Here is a 27,333-nt window from a genome sequence, read left to right as displayed (position 1 = left end):
GTACTTAGAGGTCCAAGGACCAAGCAAACTATAGAGAAAGGTACAAAGCACCTGGCTAGATTAAGAGTAAAAGTAACACTGAAGTCCAGCAAAGCCAGGAGGGCGGAGCAGAAATAAATAGGCAGCAAGTCACGTGACGACAAAATAGAAAAAAACTAACAGGAGGGTCCTAAAAGCTATTGCACAATCCGATGAATCTTGGAGTACAAAATCATAGACAAAAATTTGTGTTCTCTGCATGTTTACTATATGGTTTGGTGCCAGAATACTTCCCTACCCTACGAACTAACTGTGCTTATAACCTAGTGACTGATAACTAATTATAAGATAGACTGGGGTGTGTGTGAAAGTTTTATGTCCAGTGATGTGTCAACCTGTTCATTTCCTATTATTATCTCTTTTCAAGTTTAGTTACAGATTTATATGGAGAAAAAACTCTACAAAAGTTCACATTCAGTTAATGGCATCGATTCCCAAGCAACAAGGAACAACATTCCCAAGGAAAACCAAGCTCGATGAGGAACTTCACACTCTTCTGAAGCTGACGGAATGGCCCCTACCACCGGACAATACTATTTTTCAGTTTTCCACCTGCCCCCAAAATTCTACATTTTCCTTACTCCATTCCCGCTCTACCTATGTTGTTGGAGAGAAACTGGAAGTGCTTATCATTGCCAAAGACCATAAAGGTCGAGCAAAGATCTATGGTGGAGATTTTTTCCATGCAAAGCTTGATTACCCGAGCCTTAAAGCTGGAGTTAGTGGATCTGTGACAGACAACCACAATGGATCCTACATTACTTCCTTCATACTTCAGTGGCCTGGTGAGACCATGGTCTCCATAAAGCTCATGTAATCCAGTGAAGCCATTGCAATTTTACATGATAAAAGAGAGACCAGATAAGGTAAAGTAATAAAGATAACTTATGAAACCCATCTATTTGTCGCCAACTAGTTATTAAATAAATTTTTTAATGCCAAAAATACTAAGCAATATGAATTGAACAAGGAAAAAAATTGCTCTAATTTATTATTAATTAGTATGACCACCATATAGTGGCTATATATTCTTAATATCAGTTCTATACAAGGTCTCTGCAGGCCATATATGTTTTCACCCATGATAATCTTAATAATCGTATTTATTCATTTTCCTTTTCTTTTCCATTTGGCCAAGACCGTCATGACCACTTCTTCCATCCATAAAGTGTCCCTGCAAAATGTAACACAGAAACATATTTCACATTCTCCCATCTCTACAAAACCGTAGAGTGGTATAACCAGTGCCCTGAACAGTAATAATGCCCCTTTTCTGTCCTGTATATGTAATAGTACCCTCTTTTGGTGAACCACACAATAACAGTGCCTACTGTACCTCCATACAGTAATAATGCTTCCTGTGTAATTTTTCATATTAATATTGCTCTCTTGTCCCTCCTGACAGTTACAGTGACATGTAAAAGTTTGTGCACCTCTGGTCAAAATTCCTGCTATTGTGAACAGTTAAGCAAGTTCAAGATGAAATGATCTAAAAGGCCTAACGTTAAAGATGACAATTTCCTTTGTATTTTAGGCAGAGAAATATAAATATTTTTTCATTTACATTTCTTTGACCAGCTGTGGCCAAACTTTTACATTCCACTGTATACAGCCCCATATGATAAGGATGTCCACCTGTGCTGCCTTAGTTTAATGATTCCCTCTGTGCATCCTTTAATAAAAATCCCACTGTTAATCTTTATAAGAATGATCTCCTACATCCTTAAAATAACAAAAATGTAACCTCTCCTTGCATAAAATAATAATACTCCTATAATGATAACACTATAATGAACCCCCATTTTGCCTCCTTAAAATTATGCCTCCACAGTTCCCCAACCAGTAATATGGCCCCACAGACCCCCACAAAGTAGTATGTCCCCATAGCTTCCCATGCATAGTATGATGCCGCATATCCCCCTTATACACAGTATGATGTCCCATAACCTCCATATACAGTATGATGCCTCATAGCCATTTTTTCCATCAAACTCGGTCTGATGCCCCAAAGGCTCCCCAACCACCATACCCTGTATGATGGCCACAGGCTTCCTTTGCATATTATGATGGCCTATAGCAGCCCCCCTCCCTATACAAAGCATGATGATCTTTCCCAGGACCCCTATGTACAGTATGATGCCAGCTCCCATTCTTGCTACCTATACACAGTTTGATGGATTCCTACCGGCCCCCTACATATACTTTGATGTCAGCATAGCCCCTTCCTCACATATCAGGGGAGGTGATGAATCAAGACACATGGAAGAAATAGATTGAAACAAATGTGTGAATTTGGACCAATACAGTACAAGCAATCAGGTTTTAGGGACGTTGGAGTCTGTGGTGCCAGTCAAGCAGGAGACAAAGCAGGAGCAGATAGATACAGAGGTGTAATTATGGTGGAATTGATTTTTTTTATGTTTTTTCTTAATTGACAGTAAAGTTAACTCCATTCGTTGTTCTTCAGCTCTGTGACCTTTTTTTAAAGCTTTTCTTCGGTGGGTATTTTGTAAAAAATGGAACAGAGGAAGTTGTGGAATGTAACGTAGATCTTCCTGGCCAAGATGTTTGTGAATATTACGATGAACGCAATGAAGAAAAATGGGTGTGTCAGCGACCAAAAACGCTGCCATGTGAAGCTTATCGGGACCATTCACCGGGGGTAGTCCGGGAAGTTTTCACTAAAGAGGAGCAAGAGTTCCTCGCAAGGTAACTATTCAGAATGAATTATCAGACTATAAAAAAGCATTCATCATTTACCATTTCATAATAGCATTTTCATTATTATAAGATGATTTCCAATGTCTTCCCCAGTGAATGGAGCAGTAAAGAATCAATCAACAAATGAATCCCTTGAAGCTAATTCAGTAATTCAATAAATGAGCAGCTTATTGCAGGATAAAGGTATAAAATGAAAGGAAAATGTTTATAAAGTATAAAAGTAGTTTAATTTGGCTCCAGTCCCATGTTAGTTGTGGAGGAAAGAATAATAAGTTGGAACTCGGTCAACAAAGTTGGTATTTGTTATCAATAAGAGCAAAGAGAAACCCGTGAATGTGGAAAATCCTCTATAATCTCTGACAATAAAGCAGGTATTCTATGGACTCTCACCTTGCCCTGTTGTGCTGTGGGCACAACACCAGAAGTCACATATCCGTGACCACATCCTGCTACATCAAACTGTGGTCCCTGAACTCCAAAAACTATAACAAATATCACAGTTGATCTGGAATGACCCATGTATGTAGAGCAATAGCCCCCTGAGAGCAGACATGTGTGTGAACGCTGTAGATGTGGGAAGATGTGCGGAGGTTATTCGGATCAAGTGTTTTATTCGTTGTATTAGCCTTTAGAGATAGTAATCACATGTCTCAGCAATAAGGATTCCAACAATCAAACTCATTTAGAACTGCGAAAATGATTCTAGTAGGTGTAGGATACATATTAACCCAAACTTGCTAGTTCTAGATTAAATAGCGAAAAAAGTCTACTTGCCTTTGCAGATACTTAGTATCAAATAGAACAGATATGTCCATCCTTACTATCTATAGGATAAATGAATGCTGGGCGTCTGACCTATGGGACTGAATGCGATCCTGACAACAAGAAGATGAGGTTCAGTTCCTTGAATTCTCCATGGGACCGGCTGAGATAACCAAGCATAGAGTCAGCTATCTCATGTAGTGTTGAGCGAGCATGCTCGACTCTGCTCTGTACTCGCCCAAGCATCACGCTACTCGGGATGTTCAGCGAGCACCGAGCATTTCCGGGTTACTCGGGCGGGAGCTCAAGTCTCCGCCCTGCATGTTTGGCTCTCTTTACAGAGCCAATGAACATGCAGGGATTTCCAGCCAGTCACTGTAATGCCGCAGTCATGTTGTTTGTGGGCATTACAGTGATTGGCTGGCCGCACAGCGTCACCTCGAGCATTTAAAACCGGGCGCCACCATCTTGGACCCAGTCTCTTCGGATCAGACAGTGTAGGGACAGCACTGCTGATTTAGGGAGAGATATATCCTGCGAAATAGTTAGTGTAGGGTCTGTAAAGGCTGCCAGATCAAACAAACAGTCCTTCTCAGGACTAATATACCTCCCAGATATCAGGCAGGCAGGCTGTATAGGAAACGCAGTGGTTATACCAGCAAACGCTGCATTACGGTCCTGTGTGGTCCTGTTGCTGAAATTGCTGGACTTAGCTCCAGGTCTCGGGGGGCCAGGAAAAATCCTATTTTTTTTTATCTAAATACTTTTTTTTTTCCTCCTTCACACTGTACAAATACCCATCTTATTAAACTTTTGGTGTCCCCCCCACCCCCCCCAAAAAAAAGTGTGTCTCTGATTTTTCAGACACAAATATATCTGTTGAAAATAGTCTGGTGTAGGCCAGAGAAATAGAAGTGTGGTTTTGCAGCTCCACGGTTCAAACCTCTGTATTATCCAGTTTTGGGCCATTTGTATCTAAAAAAAACAGTTTGAGTGTGTCGCTCACTTTTCAGCCACAAATATATATATTTAAAAAGTCTGGTATACACCAGTAAATTATAACTGTGGTTTTGCTGCTCCACGGTAAAAAATCTCTATTATCCTGCTTTTGGCATTTTTTGCCGTAAAAAAAATACTAATAGTGTCTCTCTGATTTTTCAGACTCAAATATATCTGTTGAAAATAGTCTGGTATACACCAGTAAATTATAACTGTGGTTTTGCTGTTCCACGGTAAAAAATCGCTATTATCCTGCTTTTGGCAGTTTTTGCCATAAAGAAAAACAGTTGTAGTGTCTGCAGATTGTTCAGACACAAATATATCTGTTGAAAATAGTCTGGTATACACCAGTAAATTATAACGATGGTTTTGCTGCTCCACGGTAAAAAATCTATATTATCCTGCTTTTGGCATTTTTTGGCGTAAAAAAAAAAATTGTTTCTCCTGATTGTTCAGACACAAATATATCTGTTGAAAATAGTCTGGTTTACACCAGTTAATTATTACTGTGGTTTTGCTGTTGCATGGTAAAAAATCTCTATTATCCTGCTTTTGACATTTTTTACCGTAAAAAAAAAATAAAAGTGTCTCCTGATTGTTCAGACACAAATATATCTGTTGAAAATAGTCTGGTATACACCAGTAAATTATAACTGTGGTTTTGCTGTTCCACGGTAAAAAATCTCTATTATCCTGCCTTTGGCATTTTTCCACAAAAAAAAAACTAATAGAGTCTCCCTGATTTTTCAGACACAAATATATCTGTTGAAAAAAGCCTGTGTGCGCCCGAGAAATACAAGTGTGGTTTTGCAGTTCCACGTTTCAAATCTCTGTATTATCCTGCTTTTGGCATTTTTTGCGGTAAAGAAAAACAGTAGTAGTACTTCCTGATTGTTCAGACACAAATATATCTGTTGAAAATAGTCTGGTGTAGACCCGAGAAATACAAGTGTGGTTTTGCAGTTCCACGGGTCAAATCTCTGTATTATCCTGCTTTTTTGCATTTTTTGCCTTAAAGAAAAATAGTAGTGTCTCCTGATTTTTCAGACACAAATATATCTGTTGAAAATAGTCTGGTGTAGGCCCAAGAAATAGCAGTGTGGTTTTCCAGTTCCACCGGTCAAATTTCTGTATTATCCTGCTTTTGGCATTTTTTGCCATAAAGAAAAACAGTAGTAGTGTCTCCTGATTGTTCAGACATAAGTATATCTGTTGAAAATAGTCTGGTATACACCAGTAAATTATAACTGTGGTTTGGCTGTTGCACGGTAAAAAATCTCTATTATCCTGCTTTTGGCATTTTTTGCCGTACAGAAAAACAGTAGTATTGTCTCTAGATTGTTCAGACACAAATATATCTGTTGAAATTAGTCTGGTATACACCAGAAAATTATAACTGTGGGTTTGCTGTTCCACGGTAAAAAATCTCTATTATCCTGCCATTGGCATTGTTTGCTGCAAAAAAAATCCTAATAGAGTATCCCTGATTTTTCAGACACAAATATATCTGTTGAAAATAGTCTGCTGTACGGCCGAGAAATACAAGTGTGGTTTTACAGTTCCACGGGTCAAATCTCTGAATTATCCTGCTTTTTTGCATTTTTTGCGGTAAAGAAAAACAGTAGTGTCTCCTGATTGTTCCGTCACAAATATATCTGTTGAAAATAGTCTGGTGTAGGCCCGAGAAATATAAGTGTGGTTTTGCAGTTGCACTGGTCAAATCTCTGTATTATCCTGCTTTTGGCATTTTTTGCGGTAAAGAGAAACAGTAGTAGTGTCTCCTGATTGTTCAGACACAAATATATCTGTTGAAAATAGTCTGGTGCAGGCCCGAGAAATACAAGTGTGGTTTTGCAGTTCCACGGGTCAAATCTCTGTATTATCCTGCTTTTGGCATTTTTTGCCGTAAAGAATAACAGTAGTAGTGTCTCCTGATTGTTCAGACATAAGTACATCTGTTAAAAATAGTCTTGTATACACCAGTTATTTATAACTGTGGTTTTGCTGTTCCACGGTAACAAATCTCTAATATCCTGCTTTTGGCATTTTTTGCAGTAAAGAAATACAGTAGTAGTGTCTCCAGATTTTTCAGACACAAATATATCTGTTGAAAATAGTCTGGTATACACCAGTAAATTATAACTGTGGTTTTGCAGTTCCAAGGTAAAAAATCTCTATTATCCTGCTTTTGGCATTTTTTGCCGCAAAAAAAAAAACTAATAGTGTCTCCCTGATTTTTCAGTCACAAATATATCTGTTGAAAATAGTCTGGTGTAGGCCCGAGAAATACAAGTGTGGTTTTGCAGTTCCACGGGTCACATCTCTGTATTATCCTGCTTTTTTGCTTTTTTTGCCGTAAAGAAAAACTGTAGTGTCTCCAGATTGTTCAGACAGAAATATATCTGTTGAAAATAGTCTGGTGTAGGCCCGAGAAATACAAGTGTGGTTTTGCAGTTCCATTGGTCAAATCTCTGTATTATCCTGCTTTTTTGCATTTTTTGCCGTAAAGAAAAACAGTAGTGGTGTCTCCTGATTGTTCAGACACAAATATATCTGTTGAAAATAGTCTGGTATACTATACACCAGTAAATTATAACTGTGATTTTGCTATTCCACAGTATGAAATCTCTATTATAATGCTTTTGGCATTTTTTGCCTTAAAGAAAAACAGTAGTAGTGTCTCCTGATTGTTCAGGCACAAACATTTCTTTTGAAAATAGTCTGGTATACACCAGTAAATTATAACTGTGGCTTTGCTGTTCCACGGTAAAAAATCTCTATTATCCTGCTTTTGGCATTTTTTGCCGTAAAGAAAAACAGTAGTAGTGTCTCCAGATTGTTCAGACACAAACATTTCTTTTGAAAATAGTCTGGTATACACCAGTAAATTATAACTGTGGCCTTGCTGTTCCAAGGTAGAAAGTCTCTATTATCCTGCTTTTGGCATTTTTTGCCGTAAAGAAAAACAGTAGTAGTGTCTCCTTATTGTTCAGACATAAATATATCTGTTCAAAATAGTGTTGTGTAGGCCCGAGAAATACAAGTGTGGTTTTGCAGTTCCACGGGTCAAATCTCTGTGTTATCCACTTTTGGGACATTTTTATCTAAAAAAAAAACAGTTTGAGTAAGTCGCTCACTGTTCATCCGCAAATATATCTATTTAAAATTTTCTGGTTTACCCCAGTAAACAATAACTGTGGTTTTGCCATTCCACGGTAAAAAATCTCTATTATTCAGCTTTTGGTATTTTTTACGCAAAGAAAAGCAGTAATAGTTTCTTCCTGATAGTTCAGATTGTTTAAAAGAGTCGAGTGTAGGCCAGAGAAATAGAACTGTGGTTTTCCTCTTCCACTGTTCTAGTCTACTTTTTATTATCCTTTTTCCATTGATAGTGCGAGTGTAAGCTATTTTACTTCCTTTACAATGGGCAAGGCGCCTGGCAAGGGACTTGGAACTGGATGTTCTGGTGATGGTGCGTTCAGAGGATGGGACCGTGGCCAAGGTGAAAATGTGCCCCAACCAACAGCCACATCTTCTCGCTCCCACTTCTTGACTGAATTACTAGGGAAGCACAGAACAACACCAGTATTGCGAACTGATCAGTGTGAACAGGTTATTAATTGGATAGCAGATAATACTTCCAGTTACCTTGGCACCACCACCTCCGGTCTGTCTTCCACACGGTCAACTCTTAGTAGCCGTGAGTCTCGACCGCATACTCCTCCTCACCCTGATGCTTCTTCCTCCCACCATGCCGAGTGTCCTCAGACAGCAACTGATCCCACACTTGGACACTCTGAAGAGCTGTTCACTGGTCCATTTCCAGATTTGTGCCCCTCTCCTGCTCCGCTTGAAGTGGTGGAAGAGGAGATGCCATGTATCGATGCCCAAATATTTCAACAGCCACGGCCACAGGAAGTCGATGCTGGCAATTGGTCACAAAAGGAGGACAATGACTAGATACAATTGCCAGAAAGTGAGGAGGAGGATCGTGGTGTGCAAGTGGAAGAGGAGGAGGTGGTGGATGATCTAGTAACTGACCCAACGTGGCAGGAGGACATGCAGAGCGAGGCCATCAGCACACAGGGTGAGGGAGGCAGAGTACCCCAACAGGCCGGAAGAAGCAGTGTGGTGGCCGCACACAGAAGGTGGGCAACAGTTTCCCGTAACACTAACACGAGAGACGTTTATAGTACAACCTGTAGGTCTTCCAGAGTCTCTAATTTTTTTAAACACTCTTCTGATAACCCCAAAAAGGCCAATTGTACCACCTGCCATGCCAGCATCAGCAGGGGTGACAAAACTACCAGCCTGACCACCACCAGCATGATCAGGCACATGGCAGCAAAGCACCCGACTTTGTGGGGCGATCCCCAGGGTCCAAGACCAGGGTCAGCGGGTGTCACCACTGCTTCTTCCGCTGTTGAGCATGCAATATAACCCCCTGTTGTGTGTGCAAGGCAATCCCCTCTCCATACTGCATGCAAAGATGCCCCCTCCTCTCAGTCTTCACTTGTTATGGCAGTTTCTCAAGAAACAGCATCAACATCCACGTCCACGTCCCACCGCAGCGTTCAATTGTTCATATGCCAGACCTTTGAACGAAAGCAGAAATTCGCAGCTAACGCCCCACAGGCCACAGTCCTAAATTCGCACATTTCACGACTGCTTGCGTTGGAAATGCAGCCTTTTAGGCTGGTGGAGACAGAATCCTTCCGCAACCTTATGGCGGTGGCCGTCCCTCGGTACTCGGTCCCCAGCCGACACTATTTTGCCCGGTGTGCCATCCCCACACTACACATTCATGTGTCCCAAAACATCTGCCGTGCCCTCAACAACGCAGTTACTGGGAGAGTCCACCTGACAACGGACACGTGGACAAGTGCTTGTGGCCAGGGACAGTACATCTCCCTGATGGCACACTGGGTAAACATAGTGGAATCCTGGACCCAGTCGGACCTTGGGACGGAAGACATCCTCCCCACACCGAGGATTGCAGGCCCTATGTCAGTCAGAGTTGCCTCCACAGTGTACAGCTCCTGCGCATCATCCTCCTTCTCATGTTCTGCCTCCATCTCAGATATCACCACATCAGTTACAAGCTGGAATCATTGCAGTACTGCCTCCGCCAAGCGGCAACAGGCTGTGCTGAAACTCATAAGCTTAGGTGAGAAACCTCACACTGCTTGTGAGTTGTGGACAGCTGTGAAAGAGCAGGCAGATCTGTGGCTGAGACCGTGTGTGACAATGGCCGCAACCTGGTGGCGGCTCTGAGGCGAGGCGAGATCACACACGTACCATGCCTGGCTCATGTGCTTAACCTCATGGTTCAGCGGTTTCTTAAATCGTACCCCGAGTTGCCAGACCTGCTCGTCAAAGTACACCATCTGTCAGCTCATTTTCGCAAGTCGGCTACAGCTTCCGCCGCCCTTGCTGTGTTGCAGCACCGTTTGCAGCTTCCATCACACCGACTGGTGTGTGATGTCTCCACACGTTGTAACTCTACCCTCCACATGTTGCAAAGGATTTGTGAGCAGAAGAGAGCAGTTGTAAAGTACCAGCTGCAACAAGGCCGTCGATATTCGGGTTAGACTCCACACATTAGACCTCAGGAGTGGACCTGGATGTCTGACATCTGTACCATCTTGACAAACTTTGAGGAGTCCACCCAGATGGTGAGTGGCGATGATGCCATCATAAGCATCAGCATCCCACTTGTCTGTCTTTTGCAACAGAGGAGGAGGAAGAACAGGAGCTTGTATCATGCGCTGTAGACGGTAGTTCCTGTACAACTGTCTTACCGTCGGTTCAGCATGGGTGGCCTTAGGACAAGGGGGAGGAGAAGGAGGAGGAGAGCATGGTCAGTCGTCATCTTGGTGAGGACACGGAAGTCTTGCCCGTTACCAGTCTGGCACGCATGGCTGACTTTATGTTATGCTGCCTTAGCCGTGACCCTGACGTTGTCAAAATGTTAAGTGACAGTCATTACTGGTTGATGACACTTTTAGACCCCTGCTACAAGGAGAACTTTCACTCTCTTATTCCTGAGGTGGATAGGTCTACAAAAATGGGGCAGTACCAGAAGGCCCTTGCTGCAGAACTGTTAAAAAAATTCCCATCTGAACACGCTAGCGGCAGAGGTCACAGTTTGTTGACCAACCAAGGCGTACAAGCGAGAGAGAGGCAACTCCAATCCAGCAGAGGCAGGGGAACACTGTCAACGTTCTAGGACAGTTTTCTGAGACCCGTCCAGCTTACAGGCCCTGAGGCGCGGGGTACTGTCACAAGGAGTGGAAAGTTTCAAAAGATGGTGAGGGAGTACCTTGCCGACCGTACCAGCGTCCTCCGTGATTCCTCTGTGCCTTTTAATTATTGGGTATCCAAGCTGGACACTTGGAATGAACTCGATCTGTACGCCTTGGAGGTCCTGGCCTGCCCTGCCGCTAGCGCATTATCGGAGCGTGTTTTTAGTGCCGCTGGGGGAATTATAACTGATAAGCGCACTCGCCTGTCAACTGACAATGCTGACATGCTGACCCTTATCAAAATGAACAAGAGCTGGATTGGGCCAGACTTCTCATCACCACCAAATGACTGCAGAGTAACATAAAGTCAAATCCACTGTGTTATTTTGGGAGGTGTATTCATATGCACCGCTTCACACCCACACATGGGTATACGCTTCCTCATTTCGGCTGTTTTTTGCTCTTTTCATTATCCTCAGCCTCCACCACCACTATACCACCAGGGTGACCGTGGTCCATTTTGCCAGCATTGCAAGTTCCTCCATCCTAATTTTTGCAGCTTTTGCTTGGAAGGCATAGGCAAAGACTATGGGAGACCCACTCCCCAATAATGGGAATAATGTTTTTAATATACTGTACTGCATGGCTCTTGTAAGAGGCATGAAAAACCGTCTTGTTAAGCTACTGCGATCTCCAAGACTTTTCCCAGGGGCATTGATATTTTCTTTTTAATTCCACTGAGACCTCCACGTCTCTTCGAAGTGGCATTAAAACTGTCTTGCTAAGCTACTGCGACCTCCACCACTTTTCCAAGGGGCATTAAAAGTGTCTTGTAAAACCACTCTGAACTGCACAGCTCTTCCAAGGGGCATTGAAATGTTGTTTTTAATTAACTCTATCCTCCATGACTCTTCGAACCGGCATTGCATTTCCTCCTAATTTTTGGCAGCTTTTGCTTGGAAGGCATAAGCAAATACCATGGGAGACCCACTCCCCAATAATGGGAATAATGTTTGTAATATGCTGTACTGCATGGCTCTTGTAAGGGGCATTGCAAGTTCCTCTGTCCTAGTTTTTGGCAGCTTTTGCTTGGAAGGCATAAGCAAAGACTATGGGAGACACACTCCCCAATAATGGGAAAAATGTTTGTAATATGCTGTACTGTAAGGCTCTTGGAAGGGGCATTAAAAGCCTCTTGATAAGCTACTGCGACCTCCACCACTTTTCTGAGGGGCAATAAAACCATCTTGTTAAGCTACTGTGACCTCCACGTCTCTTCCAAGGGGCATTCAAACCATCTTGTTAATCTACTGGGACCTCCACGTCTTTTCCGAGGGGCATTAAAACTGTCTTGTTAAGCTACTGTGTCCTCCACGTCTCTTCAAAGGGGCATTAAAAGCATCTTCTTAAGACACGCTGAACTTCACAGCTCTTCCAAGGGGCATTGAAATGTTTTTAATTACCTCCAACCTCCACGACTCTTCCAACGGGCATTGCATTTCCTCCTAATTTTAGTCAGCTTTTGCTTTTCAATGCAAAGGTGAAAACTAAGGGAGACCCACTCCCCAGTAATGGGTAGAAGGTTTTTAGTAAGCTGTAATCCACGTCTGTTTCAAGGGGCATTGCAGTTCCTCATAATTTTTGGAAAGCCTTCCATTCACTGCTTAGCCCTACAGTGTACAGGAGACCTAGTTGCTATAAATGAAAAAAGGGGTTTAGTTAAGGCCCTCTGACTTCCATGTCACTTCCAAGGGGCATTGGAGTGCCTCAAAATTTTTGGTAGGCATTGCACTCACTGTATGCCCTATAACAGTGTAGCCGAACCGCTCCTTTTGTTACAGAAGCATATCCTACGAGAATTATGTGGTTGACTGGCCTGATATTGATATGAATGGTCCCTGTTCCTCCTGCTCTTTCTCCTTTGCTGCTACCTCATCCATCATTTATCACCTGAAGCTTTGTTTTAACGGGAGTCATAGAACTGGAATAGTAGCAGGAAAACATCCAGCAATCCTTGGAGGAGGTAGAATATGCGCCAAAACGCTGACCACCTCAGGCCTTGCAGCTACTACATACATGCGCTTGCATTCCTTGAAAACAAAGCAGATGCTAACTTCTATCATCCTCATAATACTCCTCACCTTGGCAAAAACAACTCCCCTGATGGAGAAGCCAGGGCCCACCGAAGGAGTCGGGTTCACTGGTGGGCTCGTCCACTGCTGCCCTAAAGCAGGCCAGTCTAAGAAAAGAGTGTGGGGGGATGTTGCAAGGAGAAATAGAGGCGGCTGGAGACCGTTTATGGACACCCGTCTGCCCCCAGGCGGCTGGGGACCGTGTGTGGACACCTATCCGCAAGGTGGCTGTGGACCGAGTATGGACACCCAGCTGCCCCCTGGTGGCTGGGGACTGAGTGTGGACACCTGGCCGCAGGGCGGCTGAGGACTGAGTATGGATACCAGGCCGCCAACACAGCCATGATGTGGTGGCCAGATTCCGCCTCCACATGGCTAAAAGGCCATATTTCAAGTGCAAGCAAGCAGTATGGTATTGCAGCCTGGGGGTGGGTGAGTGGGTGCCAGGCTGCATTCTTGTGCTTTCATTGCAAGGAATGAAAGAGGTACAATTGAACACTGCCCTGGGACAAGGACTTGAATGGGGATAGTTGCAAGTCTGCAACGACAGGTGCAGGGTGGGAGGCATCTTCGCATGTACCATGAACAGGGGTTGGCATGCACACACTACAGCGGAATAGGCTGTCCTTCCCACTAAATGCACTGGGGAGGGCACAGGTAATGTTTTGGTATACGCGCTTAATCTTATGTATAAGGCACACCAGGACAAATAGGGGCGGCTGGGGACTGAGTATGGATACCTCGCTGCCGAAGCAGCCATGAGGTAGTGGCCAGCTTCGGCCTCCTCCAAACTAAAAGGCCCCATTTTAAGTACAAGCTAGCAGTATGGCATTGCAGCCTGGGGGTGGGGACCGAGTATGGACACCCGGCCGCCCCCTGACAGCTGGGGACCGAGTGTGGACACCCGTCCACCGGGCGGCTGGGGACTGAGTATGGATTCCAGGCCGCCAAAGCAGCAATGACGTGTTGGCCATATTCCACCTCCACATGCTTAAAAGGCCCAATTTCAAGTGCAATCAAGCAAGCAGTATGGTATTGCAGCCTGGGGGTGGGTGGGTGTCAGGTTGCACACTTACGCTTGCATTCCAAGAAAACAAAGCAGATGCTAACTTGTATCATCATCATCATGGTCCTCACCATGGCACTCTCAAATCCCCTGATGGAGAAGCCAGGGCCCACCGGAGGAGTGTGGTTCTCTCGTGGGCTCATCCAATGCTGCCCTTTGGCAGGCCATGCTAAGAAAAGTTTGTGGGGGGTAGTTGACAGGAGAAATAGGGGCGGCTGGGGACCGTTTATGGACACCCGGCTGCCCCCAGGCAGCTGGGGACCAAGTATGGACACCCGTCCGCCCCCTGGCGGCTGGGGACCGAGTGTGGACACCCGGCCGCCGGGCAGCTGGGGACTGAGTATGGATACTAGGCCGCCAACGCAGCCATGACGTGGTGGCCAGATTCTGCCTCCACATGCCGAAAAGGCCCAATTTCAATTGCAAGCAAGCAGTATGGTATTGCAGCCTGGGGGTGGGTGGGTGGTTGGCTGCATATTTGCGCTTGCATTGCAAGGAATGGGAGAGGTACAATTGAACACTGCCCTGGGACTAGAACTTGCACGGGGATAGTTGCAAGTCTGCATCTTCTGATGCGGCAAGGATGATTTATGATGGTCACACTTTTAGGCAGTGACCTTTGTGTCAGAGATGATTCCAGGGGTCTTCCCCATGCTGTTTCCATGTCTTTTCAGCACTGTATGCATGTGTCACACAGCACATGGCCAGATAAGGTTGTAAAATGTTAAAATGACATTTCCCGGTGAATGAATTTGTCACTGTTGAAAGCAATACAAAAGTGCAAAAACACATAAAAATTGCTACTTGTGAACATAGCCCAAGGTGTGGAGGAGTATTATTTTTTTGGTTATTTATTTTATCTTATACACAAGTCTTTACCCTGAAAAGGAACTTCCTTAACATATTTCACAGGAAAGCAGTTTCAGTTTAGTTTTTGAATGTTTTATTGTGAACCCTTAAAAGTGGCTTAATACCTCTGACCACGTTGTTGACAGCAGTGACCTGGGGGTCAGAAATGCTTCCTGGGCGATCCCCATGCTGTCCCCATGTCATTTGAGCACTGTAACTATCGTTTTGGGCACTTGTTAGGCTTTTAAAAGACTGCCGGGGGTACCGCCGCAAAAATGCTCGGGTCTCCCACAGACTAACATTGGGCTCGTTACTCGGGTCGAGCACCCGAGTATCACTGCGAGCTCGACCTGAGCTTCAAGCACCCGAGCATTTTAGTGCTCGCTCAACACTAATCTCATGCATATAAGTGCATTTTCCATCAATGATCCATTCTTCTCATGCTTAGCAAGGGACTGAACAATCAGACACCCAGCAACAATTAGGTAATGACTAAAAAAAGCTTGGTAAAATCCTGTAATGACACAATTTTTTTCCTTTAAAACATTTAATATAATGTCTTGACATTTCAGTAAATTACTTGACAGTCAACGATTCAGATAACAAATACTATGTTGCCACACATTGCCGCTAACATAAATAACTCTTGATAGACTATTACTTCTGATTAGAAGTGAGCAATTTGATTCAATGTGAGTTGAATTAGCGTTGAATTCTATGAAATTTGCAGGTCCTTAAGGATTCAACAATTTGTAATTCAATTCACGCCTGATTACAAAAAGCAAAAATTTCCATCAGTAACAAAAACACTGGTTGACCTTGGGCGGGCCTGCACATCTTCCACACCATGCTTTTCAGCTATCAAATCAAATGGTACAGCATGGTAAATCAGAAGGGAGTATAAAAGCCTTTATAAAAGCCTAAGCAGGGAATGCAGCACCCACATTAGGGTGATGTAGGTTAGTGAGAGGACATCAGCTATAGAGAAAGTAAGAGAAAGACCTAAAATATTGGATAAATAGTCCAGACAATAATGTGTTTTACAACTTCAGCAGTGAAAAAGATGAGAGTAGTAGCCTGTGAATAATAGATTAGTTCAATTGTTTATGCGAGAGAGAGAAAAGGTGTCATTAGCAGTTCCTGATTCATTGTGGTCAATGATAAGGTGCAACTGGCACCTGTCCTGCAGTATTTTAATCACAATTACACATTTTTTCCCTTCATACTTAATGCACTAGGAAGCAGTAGAAAGGCAGAGCAATAATTTTTACAGGAATAATAATATCATGCTTGCTGGTCGCCAGCAACTATACTACATTTTTGGATTCTTGCATTTATGAAAAATAATTGTTTTTATAAAAATACGAAAGAAAATTCCCTAAAATCCAAGCATTTAATTGGCACTGTCAACCTCACAAATTGTTCATCTTGCAAGCAATTTTATAAATTTTTTGCACATATGTTTCATTAGTCAAATTTTATATGCATACCCACCACAGCAATGGTGAGCCCTGCTGCAAGTACTGACTTTAAGAACCTGTACCTTCCTAGCATTATTTGTTATACAATTTTTGAAAACATTGGTGAATTTTGTTAAAATAAACTTAACAAAATGTTCAAAAATAAAGATATCGTTCTGTTCTTGTCTGTTTTAACACATCCGCTTTACTAGTCCAATTTGAAAACAGTGCATCTGACACCTACCCTGCAACATGCTGTAATATTTTGCTTTCTGTATATGAACCTACTTACCTGGAATTTCTCATGACATAGTTTTCTATAAGAGATTAATAATTTGAATTAAAAAAGGTTGTCAAAGGTTAGATATAGTGTGGCACAAAATGTATGGTAAAAGAAAAGGAGTCAATGGCAATTCACATGATGGTGTAAAAGAAAAGAAATGCATGCCATGGCGAAAAATGTGGAAGTCACTTGCAGCAGTAGAAGTACCAACATCACCTTTGACACAACAGGCAGTAGTCATACTACCAAATGCAGGACACAAGTTGCCTTGTTTGATTTGGCAAGAGTATTAAATGATGGAATATATGGAGCATAACTTGTTTAGGTCACAGCAAAATGATGTTACCTCTGACAGCGATACCTTCAATTTGAGTTAGTGTTCTGCACAGAACTATCTCCTTCATCACAAATGACGAGGAGGGATAATTTTTGAACAATTTTTTTAATAAAAAAAGCATGAAAAATCAGTAAATGCAATCTATCATTAATTAGACTGTTAGTTAATAGTTAACATCCACTTCTATTATGTCACTTTGACAACTAATAAGCCTGTGTTTGATGTCAAACTTAAACACACAGAGGGCCAAAATAAAAAACTTGGACAAAGTAGCGGGCCAACCAGTATACCGAATAATGGTCCTCACTTATTCCTCCAAACAGAATAATGGCCCCACATAGTCTTTCATACAGTTTAATGGGCCCCACATAGTCCTACATACAGTATTATGGGCCCCACATAGTCCTCCATACAGTATTATAAGCAACACATAGTCCTCCATACAGTATTATGGGACCCACATAGTCCTCCATACAGAATAATGTGCACCACATAGTCCTCCATACAGTATAATGGCCCCCACATAGTCCTCTATACAGAAAAATGACCCCACATAGTCCTGCATACAGTATAATGGCCCCACATAGTACTCCATGCAGTATAATGGCCCCACATAGTCCTCCATACAGTATAATGGTCCCACTTTGTACTCAATACAAAATGATGGGCCCCACATAGTCCTCCATACAGTAGAATGGGCCTCACGTACAGTCATGGCCAAAAGTATTGAGAATGAGACAAATAGTAATTTTTCCAAAGTTTACTGCTTCATTTTTTGTAATGGCAATTTGCATATACTCCTGAATGTCAAAGAGTGATCAGCTTAACATCAATTACTATACTTGCAAAGTCAATATATGCCCAGAAAATGAACTTTAACCCCAAAAACACATTTCAACATCATTGCAGTCCTGCTTTAAAAGGAGCAGCTAACATCGTTTTAGTGATTGATCCATTAACACAGGTGTGGGTGTTGATGAGGACAGGGCTGGCGATCAAACAGTCATGATTGAGTAAGAATGACATCACTGGGCACTTTAAAAGGAGGCTGGTTCTTGATATCATTGTTTCTCTTCAGTTAACCATGGTTATCTCTAAAGAAACACGTGCAGCCATCATTGCACTGCACAAAAATGGCCTAACAGGGAAGAGTATCGCAGCTACAAAGATTTCACCTCAGTCAACAATCTATCGCATCATCAAGAACTTCAAGGAGAGAGCTTCCATTTTTTGTCAAAAAGGCTCCAGGGCGCCCAAGAAAGACCAGCAAGCGCCAGGACCGTATCTTAAAACTGTTTCAGCTGCGGGATCGGACCACCAGCAGTGCCGAGCTTGCTCAGGAATGGCAGCAGGCTGGTGTGAGTGCTTCTGCATGCACTGTGAGGCGGAGACTCTTTGAGCAAGGGCTGGTTTCAAGGAGGGCAGCAAGAAGCCACTTCTCTCCAGAAAAAACATCAGGGACCGACTGATATTCTGCAAAAGGTACAGGGAGTGGACTGCTGAGGACTGGGGCAAAGTCATTTTCTCTGATGAATCCCCTTTTCGATTGTTTGGGACATCTGGAAAACAGCTTATTCGGAGAAGAAGAGGTGAGCGCTACCACCAGTCTTGTCTCATGCCAACTGTAAAGCATCATGAAACCATTCATGTGTGGGGTTGCTTCTCAGCCAAGGGAATCGGCTCACTCACAGTCTTGCCTAAAAACACAGCAATGAATAAAGAATGGTACCAGAATGTCCTCCAAGAGCAACTTCTCCAAACCGTCAAAGAGCAGTTTGGCGCCCAACAATGCCTTTTCCAGCATGATGGAGCACCTTGCCATAAATCAAAGGTGATAACTAAATGACTCATGGAACAAAACATAGAGATTTTGGGTCCATGGCCTGGAAACTCCCCAGATCTTAATCCCATTGAGAACTTGTAGTCAATCATCAAGAGACAGGTGGACAAACAAAAACCAACAAATTCTGGCAAAATGCAAGCATTGATTATGCAAGAATGGACTGCTATCAGTCAGGATTTGGTCCAAAAGTTGATTGAGAGCATGCCAGGGAGAATTACAGAGGTCTTGAAGAAGAAGGGGCAACACTGCAAATATTGACTTGCTGCATTAACTCATTCTAACTGTCAATATAACCTATTGGTACTCATAATATGATTGCAATTATATTTCTGTATGTGATATAAACATCAGACAAACACTATTAAAAACCAGAAGCCAGCAGATCATTTGAAAATATAATTTTGGAGTCATTCTCAAAACTTTTGGCCATGACTTTAGTCCTCCATACAGAATAATGACGCAACATAGTCCTCTATACAGTATAATGGCCCCACATAGTCCTCCATACAGTATAATGGCCCCACATAGTCCTCCATACAGTATAATGGTCCCACTTTGTACTCAATACAAAATGATGGGCCCCACATAGTCCTCCATACAGTAGAATGGGCCTCACATACAGTCATGGCCAAAAGTATTGAGAATGAGACAAATAGTAATTTTTCCAAAGTTTACTGCTTCATTTTTTGTAATGGCAATTTGCATATACTCCTGAATGTCAAAGAGTGATCAGCTTAACATCAATTACTATACTTGCAAAGTCAATATATGCCCAGAAAATGAACTTTAACCCCCAAAACACATTTCAACATCATTGCAGTCCTGCTTTAAAAGGAGCAGCTAACATCGTTTTAGTGATTGATCCATTAACACAGGTGTGGGTGTTGATGAGGACAGGGCTGGCGATCAAACAGTCATGATTGAGTAAGAATGACATCACTGGGCACTTTAAAAGGAGGCTGGTTCTTGATATCATTGTTTCTCTTCAGTTAACCATGGTTATCTCTAAAGAAACACGTGCAGCCATCATTGCACTGCACAAAAATGGCCTAACAGGGAAGAGTATCGCAGCTACAAAGATTGCACCTCAGTCAACAATCTATCGCATCATCAAGAACTTCAAGGAGAGAGCTTCCATTTTTTGTCAAAAAGGCTCCAGGGCGCCCAAGAAAGACCAGCAAGCGCCAGGACCGTATCTTAAAACTGTTTCAGCTGCGGGATCGGACCACCAGCAGTGCCGAGCTTGCTCAGGAATGGCAGCAGGCTGGTGTGAGTGCTTCTGCATGCACTGTGAGGCGGAGACTCTTTGAGCAAGGGCTGGTTTCAAGGAGGGCAGCAAGAAGCCACTTCTCTCCAGAAAAAACATCAGGGACCGACTGATATTCTGCAAAAGGTACAGGGAGTGGACTGCTGAGGACTGGGGCAAAGTCATTTTCTCTGATGAATCCCCTTTTCGATTGTTTGGGACATCTGGAAAACAGCTTATTCGGAGAAGAAGAGGTGAGCGCTACCACCAGTCTTGTCTCATGCCAACTGTAAAGCATCATGAAACCATTCATGTGTGGGGTTGCTTCTCAGCCAAGGGAATCGGCTCACTCACAGTCTTGCCTAAAAACACAGCAATGAATAAAGAATGGTACCAGAATGTCCTCCAAGAGCAACTTCTCCAAACCGTCCAAGAGCAGTTTGGCGCCCAACAATGCCTTTTCCAGCATGATGGAGCACCTTGCCATAAAGCAAAGGTGATAACTAAATGACTCATGGAACAAAACATAGAGATTTTGGGTCCATGGCCTGGAAACTCCCCAGATCTTAATCCCATTGAGAACTTGTAGTCAATCATCAAGAGACAGGTGGACAAACAAAAACCAACAAATTCTGGCAAAATGCAAGCATTGATTATGCAAGAATGGACTGCTATCAGTCAGGATTTGGTCCAAAAGTTGATTGAGAGCATGCCAGGGAGAATTACAGAGGTCTTGAAGAAGAAGGGGCAACACTGCAAATATTGACTTGCTGCATTAACTCATTCTAACTGTCAATATAACCTATTGGTACTCATAATATGATTGCAATTATATTTCTGTATGTGATATAAACATCAGACAAACACTATTAAAAACCAGAAGCCAGCAGATCATGTGAAAATATAATTTTGGAGTCATTCTCAAAACTTTTGGCCATGACTTTAGTCCTCCATACAGAATAATGACGCAACATAGTCCTCTATACAGTATAATGGCCCCACATAGTCCTCCATACAGTATAATGGGCCCACATAGTCCTCCTTATAGAAAAATGGGCCTACATAGTCCTCCTTACAGTATAATGGTCCCCACATTGTCCTCCATCCAGTATAATGGGCCTCACATAGTCCTACATAGAGTGTAATGTGCCCCACATAGAACTCCATGCAGATTAATGACCCCACATAGTCGTCCATATAGTATAATGGACCCACATAGTCCTCCATAGAGAATAATGTCCCTAAATAGGGTGGCGGTTCTGATGTTGCAGGCCAAATATAACCAACCTGCAGGCCAGATTTGGCTCACGGGCCAGAGTTTGACACGTGTGCACTAAAGAGATTGAAAGGGGCTGAATACAGTCTTATTAGACTCATAGTGTTACACTTATTTCTTCAGAGCAAGACTTTGCACATTGCAATTTACAACAAAGAGATTTTCTGCAAAATAAAATTTGGGAGAAATTGTGTTGAACTTGGTGAATTCAATTTTTAAAATATTCGATTATCTCTATTTTTGAGCAAAGTGATTTCACAATATTAATATGTGATGTAATTTCTTTCTTTGTTTGTTATATTTTTTCAGGGATCTTATTGATCAAGAACTTTCCACAAATATCAAGCCGTTCAGAGTCCTTCCCCCAAAAAATGGTAATAAAGGTAAATATTCCTACCTTTTATCTATTGACCCATCTATCTATCTATTTATCTATACCTATATATATTAACTATATATCTATCTATCTATTTGCTATCTAATATATGAAAAAGATCTCCACTGTTAGACCAAAAAGTTGCCCTGACATGATGGGTAAATAAATCATCACAGATTGGACTATGGAGTGCTGCCTTTTTTTATATGGATAAGAAATATATGATATATATGTGATATAGAAACTACACAAGTTCGGAGGACAAATAGTCTTCACTATCATAGTGTTTTGCAGGTGCGCATGCGCAGTTGATAGAATTCGGCTGCTTTACAACTCTATGCTTTGTAGAATCTAGCGCATGCGCCCTTTGATTTCCGCTACTCCGAGAGCGGCGTGAGCTACCGGAAAGCAATGATTATGGTGGGTGAGTCATTAGTAAAATCATCATTAATCTGGATTGCACATGAAATATATTAATTGTATATGAATCACATATGTTATACATGAATTGCACTTAATATGATACGGGGGGAAAAAAAAAGAATATATATATATATATATATATATATATATATATTATTTTATTTTTTTTTGGGGGGGGGGGGTTTGTACCGTGTTAGCCAATAGATAGAAAAATATTTCTATTAAATATTAAGAAATATTTATTATATTAATATTCAATATTAAGAAATATTTCTTAAAACATAGGACAAGGATGAATCTCCCTCGCCACGCAATAAAAGAAAAAAGAATAGATCTACCTGTAGCCAAGTATTTTTGTTTCCCTGATCACAACATCACAGACATGAAATTATTATTATTAAAAGGCAACTTCAAATCTCAGAGAGACAGAAAAGTTTGGGAATACAAACTTATGGTAACCTTTGACACACTCAATGCAGGAATGAATGTGTTGCATGGATTTATGTCATTCTACATCAACTAAGGAATGTGCCCATCAGATTTGTGGAGTCATCACAACACTGCACCAAACAATAAAACTTTCACAGTCCTTATCTATGAACTGCTAAAATATTTACAGCCAGAAATGTTTGTCTCTCCCACAGTAATAGCTCTGCTTTTCATCACCTGTCGCATCTATTGCATTATTTCTGTGCCATATTGTGTATAAATATGTGACTCTTCAGATTTTGTGGTATACTATACCTGATGAATAGGCCTGAGTAGTCTCGAAAGCTTGCAACCTGTTACCATCTTTTCAGTTAGCCATTAAAAGGTATCAACCACTGAGGACTCTCAAATCGAAATATTTCACTTAATATGATAATTCCCAATTAATGTCTATTACATATATATGCACTTATAAAGCTGATGAAATTATATTGATGTAATTGATTAAGAATATTGTCACCCATGCACTTTGCACAGTGCACTTTATATTTATATTTGAATATTCTGTATGAATAGGTACATTCATTGATATGTAATAGGAACACCTTTATATATGTCTATATCACTATACCACATTGCTTGAAAAAGTCCCTCACTAGGGACGAAACATTGCCACCTTTGACATGATGGGTCAATAAAAGCACAATATATTGGAACTTTTGGAATGCTGCCTCTATTTTTCTTGGATTTATCACAAGGTTTTTATATTGCCTGTGAGGCTTCGCACCCACCCTCAATCTTTTGCTCTATTGCTAGTGCTGCACCTCTATTTTTGCCATTTTATTTTCTATCTATTTTCTGCCTACCTTTCTGTCTATCTGTGTATCTGTATGTTTGTCTGTCTATCTATCTACATAAGCAAAGGAAATTGGACACCATTGGACACAGATGATAATATTAAAGCCAAACTATAGAACCCAATCCAATAGTCCTATCTTTCGATACACAAGAAATGGAAGCAGCATTTTCAACTGTTTAAGAATGAAAAATGGTTAAAGACGTTGTCCACTACTTTAACTTTGATGGATTAACATTAGGATAGGTCATCAATGTCAGATATGCGGGGTGCGACACCCGACATCCCCTCTGATCAGCTGTTCCCGGTGTTGGCGGTGGATGGAACTGTTGAGTTAAAGAGCTGCACAGTGCAGCTCCATCAATGGAATAGTGGTTATGGCCAGGTACTGCACATTGATTGCACTATTGATTTGATTTGTTGCACCGTCACCTATCAGACATGGCTGACTTATCCTAAGGATAGGTCATCGATGTTAAAGTAGTGGACAACCTCTAATCAGTTAAAAGTTTGCATGGGTAGACAAGAAGGACTTTATTTGGAACACGACTTCTAAAGTATATCCTGTATTTGAACCTCTATTTATCTGTCTATTGCGGCTCCTACTGATCAAATAAATAAATGCAATAATTGTGTTCACTATCAGGCTTCCTAAAATAATAGTAATAATAATAATACTGTTCCCATGATTACAGTTACAAAACCATGCACATCAGGACTTAATAATACAAACCCATCAGGATTTTATTACCAGGACATGTGGAACTCTCTTGTCTGTTGTAATCAACATTTCAACGATGGAAACAAAGTGGCAAAATGTCTTTCTGGAAAAATGGTCAACATGTTCGGAGACTCCACACTCCGAGGCTGGTGGGAATTTCTGGTAAAGTTTGTACCAAGTACGTTGATAAAGTAGGCTAAGTTATAAATATAGTTTTCATACATTCCATTGCCACAAACCAAAAACTAGAAGTGTCAGAACATCCATCTTAGATTCAATAATAAATGCTGACAAGCCTCCATAAGGCCCATTGTTATCAATAAAGACCATCTAACTCAGTGCATCCCAACCTCCAGTCCTCACGGCCACTGATAGGTCATTCTTTTAGGATTTCCATAGTGTTGCATGGGTGAGAGAATACCTGATGTCTTGATACTTTCATCACCTGTGCAATCCTGAAAACATGTCCTGTGGGGGGCGAGGACTGGAGTTTGGGAAACATTGAAACTCTATTGGCATCTGTTATATGAGGGATACAGCACTGCTACCATTTTGGATTTTTTATTCTTATTATAGAATAGTCAAACGTAAATGTGGACCTTGCTTAAGATGAAGATTTGAAAGTATATTTATGCTTCAAAATGTATGATATACACTTCTCAAAAAATGAAGTGAATACTTACACATTATAGTATATCCACAAGTAACTGACACTTCAAGGAAACCAAGCTGAGCTGAAGCGAATGTGGGTCAGTGTCACTGGCTTCAGTACAAATGACAGTGACAACAGGATCACTTGAGAAGAGCAACAGTACAACCCCCCATAAATGATATGGGCAGTTGGTGGACATGGCCAATTCCTTGCTCCTCCTTCCTGATAGATTCCTCTCTTGTATTGAGGTTTGCTCATGTCCCTACTTGTAGTATGAGGTGCTACTGGCAGACCATTCAGGATACATAGCTAGTCCAGCTCCTTCAGGATGGCTCTTCTTTACATGTTGTTTCTAGAAGGTTAACTGTGTCTACAAGCACAGCGTGAAGACCCTAGAACTGAAACTATGTCATGGGTAATCATAGAAAGAGTCATAGTACAGCATTACCCCAGCAGAAAGACTGGTTTCTGCCACTTTGTGTGAGTAAAAACAAAAGAATTACTGCCAGAGCCCTACAATATGATGTCAATGGGACTACTGGTGTGCAGGTTTTTGATTCCATGAGGCTGGCATTTGATCACATTGTACTGAAGTGGGAATTGTGCTTACAGGTTAGCACTAGTGATGAGCGAGTACGTTCTGTTAACCCTTTCGACGTGCATGCTCAGGTGCTTACCTAGTATCTTCAGCGTGCTCGGGTGTTATGCTTTAGTCACACCGTGCACATGATTTGCGACTATTTGACAGCTTTAATAAATGTGAGGAATGCCTAAGACATTTCTCACATGTATTAAAGCTGTCAAACAGTCACAAATCATGTGCACAGTGTGACTAAAACATAATACCCGAGCACGCTGAAGATACTCGGAAAACACCCGAGCATGCTCTTAAATCTCAAGTAATGAGCATGCTCGCTCATCACTAGTTAGAAACATACAAATGAGTAGGCATTTCCCTGAGAACCAAAATTAGGAGGTAAGCTATTGGAGCTCCCTGTTTTCTTCACAGGTGAACAGTAGGTTTAAAATGAGCAAATGTGAAGTGAATGAGTCTGGAGACCATGTGGTGAACATTCTGCTGCCTGCAACATGCTCCATCATTAGTGGTCTTGTGGTGAGTAGAGATGAGCGTTGTTCTACTCGAACTGTTCGCCAATCTCAAATTCGAGCTGTTTTGGGCGGTGTTCGAGCAACACGAACAATTTGAGAAAAATTCGGCTGTTCGAGGTTATGTTCGATAACTGTTCGTGCACCAAAATCATAACTGGATTTTTTCTCAGTAATGATGAAAATTAATGTTAATACGCAGTTTGAGTGTACAGCGGGGCGGGGGGAGGGGCAGGGGATGGATCTCTGCAGGAACAATGAAGATCTCCATTTTTTTTTCTCTTTCCCGCATTTGCAGTGGGGAGGTGCAATCTGTCAGCCTATCAGCAGCGCACACACGGAGCGAAGTGCTTTTTTTCACACAAGCAAGGGCATGTGTGATTGGCAGTGTATGTCACATGTCCTTGCCCTATAAGACCAAGCCATTTTCCCCGTCGCCACCATTTTCTCACTGCTGCAGCTGCGTGTTAGACGGCACTGCTGTTGCTGTGTGCGCTATACCATGTTAATTTCAAGCCAATTTTCGCACAAAATATACAGATAGCTTGGGAGTAGGGAATAGTTGTGATTGCAGTCCTTTTAAGGACTAGGTTACAGCATTTCCTTCGACTTTTATCAAGCAGGTCTGTGCTCTTAAATAGATAGATTGTGGGAGTAAAGACTAATTGTAATTGGAGTCCTTTTCAGGACTAGGTTACATCAGTTCCTATCAGTTTTTGCCAGGCAGGTCTGTGCCAGTGCTGTGCAAGTTTTTTTCACAGCTTTTGGCTGAATCTAGCAAAGCTAATCCTTTTTGGCCTATTGCAGAGTGTATTAGTCAGTGGAGTAGCCTATCTGTGTTGCAAGATATACCACCTGTGTATAGAATACCAATTTTTTTACTGCACCTAGTGAAGTAAAATCTTTTGGGCATAGCATCATTCTATTAGTCCATCTATACTGACCTCCATCAGGTTGCAAATTAAAAATAATTTTTTTCTGCATCTAGCTCTGAAAAAATATTTGGGCTTCTAGCAGTGTGTGGGACTTGTTCTATTAGTCCATCCATACTGACCTCCATCAGGTTGCAAATTAAAAATAATTTTTTTCTTCATTTATCTCTGAAAAAATATTTGGGCTTCTAGCAGCGTGTGGGACTTGTTCTATTAGTCCATCTATACTGACCTCCATCAGGTTGCAAATTAAAAATAATTTTTTTCTGCATCTAGCTCTGAAAAAATATTTTGGCTTCTAGCAGTGTGTGGGACTTGGTCTATTAGTCCATCTATACTGACCTCCATCAGGTTGCAAATTAAAAATATTTTTTTTCTGCATCTAGCTCTGAAAAAATATTTGGCCTTCTAGCAGTGTGTGGGACTTGGTCTATTAGTCCATCTATACTGACCTCCATCAGGTTGCAAATTGATTAAAAAAAATTTCTGCATCTAGCTCTGAAAAAATATTTGGGCTTCTAGCGGTGTGTGGGACTTGGTCTATTAGTCCATCTATACTGACCTCCATCAGGTTGCAAA

The 27,333-nt window shown here is 41.8% G+C and overlaps 1 pseudogene; it reads left to right on the top strand.

Annotated features, from left to right (window-relative positions):
* The first annotated feature begins 364 nt into the window (after window positions 1-364).
* Window positions 365-27,333, top strand: part of LOC141167586 (NXPE family member 3-like) — a 101,780-nt pseudogene continuing 74,811 nt past the window's right edge.

The sequence above is a fragment of the Phyllobates terribilis genome, unplaced genomic scaffold, assembly GCF_046119375.1.
Source record: "Phyllobates terribilis strain yellow unplaced genomic scaffold, ASM4611937v1 Scaffold_11__3_contigs__length_659146591, whole genome shotgun sequence".
Taxonomy (NCBI): Eukaryota; Metazoa; Chordata; class Amphibia; order Anura; family Dendrobatidae; genus Phyllobates; species Phyllobates terribilis.
This window is presented reverse-complemented; position numbering and strand designations above follow the sequence as displayed.